General features: G+C 32.0%; 1 protein-coding gene across 1 annotated transcript in view; it reads right to left on the minus strand.

Moving 5' to 3' along the window:
* The window catches only part of LOC113391424 (tubulin beta chain-like), a 119,343-nt gene that overhangs the window by 112,825 nt on the left and 842 nt on the right, over positions 1-5,676 (minus strand). The gene's annotated exons all lie outside the window — the stretch shown is intronic.

The following is a 5,676-nucleotide window of genomic DNA, read 5'->3' on the forward strand; positions in this document are numbered from 1 at the left end:
TTTTACAAGCACTTTTGAATCGTCATTTAACAAACTATTTAAAGTAAAGCTACCATCGGTTCGGAATGTAGATTCTACCGAGAAGAACCGGCAAGAAACTCAGCAGTTACTCTATTTCATCATCAAAAAATACAGTCATGTTAGCTAAATACAATTATATATGTATGTTATGTCTCCTGCCTGGAAGTCAACGAGCGTTAACTCCACGCTTTTTTATCATCAATATAATCTTGTATCGAATAATATTTACGCCTCCTTATAAGCTTATCACTTGTGTTAGGAGTGAGGACAACAATAGCCCAAGGGGTCAGGATCGACTCTGTGACTTTTTATATCGCTAGGCGGCCCGGAAACTGAAAAAATAAATAATAAATAAAACTTGAGCCCGTAATAATGTTCATCGTACTGTTTCACCCTTTGGGAGTATTTTTTCGTCACCCCCCAAAAGATCTTGGTTCTTCCGTGACAAATCTTGAAATGAACTCAATAATTATTCTAATTAAACTTACTTCGCTAAAACCAACAGGGTTGGTTCCCAAGCGAAATTTCTAGAAACACCGCACAGTTTTTTTTTTTTAAATTGTTATGTCCTAACAAAGATCTATTTCAATCGAAGAAGGAATCAAGGTATATAAAACCTTAGATCTACGTATTCCATGCGATTTGCTAATATGAGCCGAGATGGCCGATGATTTCGGGTTCAAACCCAGGCAAGCACCGCTGAATTTTCATGTGCTTAATTTGTGTTTATAATTCATCTCGTGCTCGATGAGGGAAAATATTGCGAGGAAACCTGCATGTGTCTAATTTCAACGAAATTCTGCCACATGTGTATTCCACCAACCCGCATTGGAGCAGCGTGGTATAATATGCTCCAAACCTTCTCCTCAAAGGCCTTAGCCCAACAGTGGGACATAGGTTGTTAATGTAAAAAAATAATTGTACACTGCTAAAAAATATTAATTAATATATCTTTATTTATAATACAACACTATTACGCTTAACTACTTATATCCAATTAAATTTTACTTCCAAAGTTCCGATGATAGTTTCGTCGACGTTCAAAACGCAATTTTTTCGATAATATCTAATGAATCTCATAGATTATTCAAGCAAGTCAAATGTTTATTTGACGTTTATCCTCTTGTTTAGTAACGATAAACGTGTTAACCTTTTTTTAACGAATAACGCAAACATATTAATCATACTGATAAACATTAAAACGAACACTTCCAAACAAATAAATCATATTTATGTAGATTTATAATATTACTACAGATAATGTATTTACGGAAATGTCATTCGTATTTTTTTTTTTAATTTAATGACATCGTTCAAAGCCTCGTTTATTTCATTATTTTTTTTTTATTCACGACATAAATCACTGGACGCCTTTAACGCACATATTTTATTATATTTTAGATTTAAGAAGATATATGTGAAGTGCCTTTATAAAATATAATGTATTCAGAAGTACGACCTTTGTTCGTATCTTTTTTGATTACTAAATAAAAAAAAAAAAAAAGTAAAATACGAATTAAATATTTTTCATCATATTCTGAATATGTCATATTTAACTATATCCAATGATGATAATCAAATATATAAATGATCAAATCAAGCACGTGCATCGACCACGTGATAGAAATGAAACGTTTTTGCATCAGAATCGTTACATTAAAATGTTTCACATTTAAATATAACCCCAACGCGATCAAAGAAGTTTCATTTCGAAGTGACAGTTATCGTTTCCTATGTACATTATAAAAAAAATACGCACGAATATTTATTAAACACCGTAAAAAGTTAAACACAACGGAGTTTTTATAATGTACATAATAACCGTTCCAAATTCAAATATCACAGATTAAACGCAAAATTACAACAGTGAACAAAACAAGATGTGGTTCCTCATTTTCGTTACTCTGGTTGGAAATATACAATGTTTAAGTTCTTTTGGCGTGTCGAACACAAAGCCGCCGGCGACTGCATCAACTCCCGCGGTGGCGCCTGGTAATTATTTTTTTATATAATAGGACATCTCTGCATGTTATCTTTATAATTATAATACAAAATTATATTATTTAATTTTGCAAAATATTACTTTAGAAAAAATTATAATATATATATTTACATCTATGACAATTAACACGTATATATTTTTTATTTTGCAAATTGGCAACACTGATTTTCTTACTCTCGATGTGTAGATTTATCGTAAAAACTATTGTCTATTGAATGTATATCATATTGTCCTATTATGTAGAAAACTTTACCAACACAACACATGTAACATACACACAGTATCATCAACAGATAACATTAAAATCTACTAAAAACATTTCCTTGGGTCAATTTGAATAATATTATATGTCTAAACTTCAATGATGAATACAATATTTTAAATCAGTTTTAATTTTTAATCTGTAGTCGATTAAATAAAGACAAAAATGTTTTCATATTTAAATTCTATCCTATTAAAAAAAAAAAAACATTTTATTGTATCTCTTATCATTATAAAAAAAAACGCATATGAATTGGACCTTAAAATTAAATGTCATTGCTCACGAATAATATTAAATAAATAAGCAAAACTATTCCTACAATAAACACAACGTATTTCACACTCATAGAAATAAATAAGAAATGTTAATTTATTCAAAATGGCGCTGACCGCCATCACGCACACGCAAAACAATAACATAAAAAATAATTAAAAATGTTAGTGCAAAACTATAAACTATTATATTTTATATTAAACTAGATTTGCCGTTCGGCTTTAATCGGGTTCATTTCTTATATTATTGTCACAAACGAAGGACCAACGATAGCACAAACCTTGGCCCCAATTTTAAACTAACCAACGCAACAATACAGTTGCGATTTTGTCAAAATTCGTAATGTAATTGGACTTCAGTTACAATTGAGCTGAGTTTAATTTTTGTGTAGTCGAAGTTAGATTTAAATATAATCGGGAACATTACCGTTATAAGTTAGGAAATATGGCAACTTAGATTGACTTATACCATGAGATTTGCTTATAACTCTGCTATAATAATACGTACAAGCATTTTAATTTTACCTCCAAAATTAAATTTTTCGTAAATCTGTAATATCAACCAATAATATCGCGTCAATTAAATGTCAAAAAAAAATTTTTTTTTAATCCTTTAGTGAAAAGGCCGTGTCACATATATGTTTAGTACTGTACCCCTATAGACTCTACGCACATCTGGTGTCAAATTATATAGATACTTATTTCATTATGATAAGTCCACAGATGATTAATTTTTTTTTATCTCATACAGGCTACGGCATAGTATCTTTATTTATTTTGCCGTTTTGACGTTTGTGTCGCCCCTTAAATAATAATTACGATCATAAATGGACTGCTGAAGTTCGCCGTTCCCAAATTGTTGACCACGAAACCCTAATAGATAGACTTTTGGTGACTCCCCATTTTGATGTAAATACATTTTATAAATTATTAGTATTATAAAACTTTTATTGAACTAAACGGTCTTTAAAGTTTTTTTTGTTTTAAATATGTGCTTATATTATGGCAAAACTTAGAATTATGTCTGTCAATTGAATAAGAAGATCTGTGAACTCTGAAAGCACATTTTGGTGATTGAATAATTCATCAGTCTAGTTTTTAAAATGGCTGCCAAGTGAAGGAATTGTTCCAACAAGAACTGTTTACAAGCCCCGTTACGTTACATTGAAGTTTATAAAACGATTTAACATTTTCAGACGATCATATTTCAAGGGTCTTTGCTCGAGTTCAGAGTTCAGAAAAAAAAAGTTATCGTATTAATAATAAATTTGAGCGACCTAATTTGCTATTTTGTTTCGCTGTAAAACTGGAGTATATCTGAGATCAAAGTTAAGATAACCTTGACAGACTATTTAATTCCTTTTTCCTATGAATATGACATTGAACTTATATTTCTGATTCAATCAGTCCACCATAATATGTTACTTGGTGAAAGGACTTTGTACAAGTTAGTCTGGGTGGGTATCACTGAAATATTCTACCCCCAAACAGCAATAATTAGTATTGAAGTGTTGCGGTTTGAAGGACGAGTGAGCCAGTGTAGTGCCAAGGCCTCCTCTGCCTTTGAGGAGAAAGTTTGGAGGATATTCCATTGGCAGAATTTCGTTGAAATTAGACACATGCAGGTTTCCTCACGATGTTTTCCTTCAGCGCCGAGCACGAGATGAATTATAAACACAAATTAAGCACATGAAAATTAAGTGGTGCCTGCCTGGGTTTGAACCCGAAATCATCGGTTAAGATGCACGCGTTCTAACCACTGGGCTATCTCGGCTCTATATCCTGCCTGGAAGACAACAAATGAGCTCGCGTTTTATATATCTGCAGACTTTTGAAGATATTTACTGCAGCGGGATATTGCATACCAACAAACAGCGCCAATTGTACCTCAATCGAATCGAAACGATACTATATGGGAGTAATTTATGTACATAACTCTGATCCCAATGTAAGTAGCTAAAGCACTTGTGTTATGGAAGATCAGAAGTAACGACGGTACAAACACCCAGACCCAGGACAACATAGAAAACTAATGAACTTTTTCTACATCGACTAGGCCGGGAATCGCACCCGGGACCTTGGAGTGGCGTACCGTATAGTATATAATACTATGACATAGATACATATATAATATAAGTGGAATTTGTTCTAAGGTTGTTGCTTTTATGATTCAAGTATGACATTTTTGTTGGTTTATTGTTATCATAAATAGTTAAAATTTATTAACATAATAATTAATAATGTTAAGATCTCAATTATATATAAATAAAAATTAGAAATAGTTAACGCAAACAATGACCGCGTGGAATGACGAAAATGCTTGCAGCATTTCCCCGTTGAATCGCAATTCCGATATTCCGGGCGTAAATTTAGCCATTCGCTGATTGAAGGAAATAAGCCAAGTATTATACTTTTAGTATACAATTACTCCAAGCACGATAACTCCAATATTTAAGCATTTTAACTGAAAATGGAACAAGGAGAAATCCCAAAGAAACAAATATTTGGATCATTTATTCGCTTCGGCTTTTTCCGTGATGGCTTCGGGTCTCAATACTCTGTTTCAATCTATTTGGGGGGGCGCAGCATATCTTTGCCTTCCAATCTCCTTAATTATTCTTTATCTGATTGTCCATCTCTCTCATATTATGTTTTCTTAGGTCTCCCCTCTATTCCTCTACGTTCATGGACTTCCCCCTAATATGACAAAAAATTAATACTATGATCAATCAAAATTTCCGGATATTTCGTGACATGTCTGCTATGAGTTTCGAGCTAGACTTTACAGAATAGCTTCACTAATTTGTCAAATTAAACTCGAAAACTTGGCTAATCTCGAGCTGATTTGAAATTTCTGTCAATGAAAATAAAGCAGAAAATCGTATGAATAAAATTTGGACTTACGACATTTAAATCTCATTAACATTACCGTTATCTATAAATTAAAATCCCTACGTGATATTCGACAGACAATTAATGCAAATAAAACTTTAAACCGTATGAATTAGGACTTAAGTGTTACAATAAATAAAAAAAAAAAAAGTTTTGCACTAACCTTTTTCGAAAATAAAACATACAAAATAACCCTCAAGAAACAAGAGAACTTGACAACACTCGAT

Source organism: Vanessa tameamea, chromosome 31, assembly GCF_037043105.1.
Source record: "Vanessa tameamea isolate UH-Manoa-2023 chromosome 31, ilVanTame1 primary haplotype, whole genome shotgun sequence".
NCBI lineage: Eukaryota > Metazoa > Arthropoda > Insecta > Lepidoptera > Nymphalidae > Vanessa > Vanessa tameamea.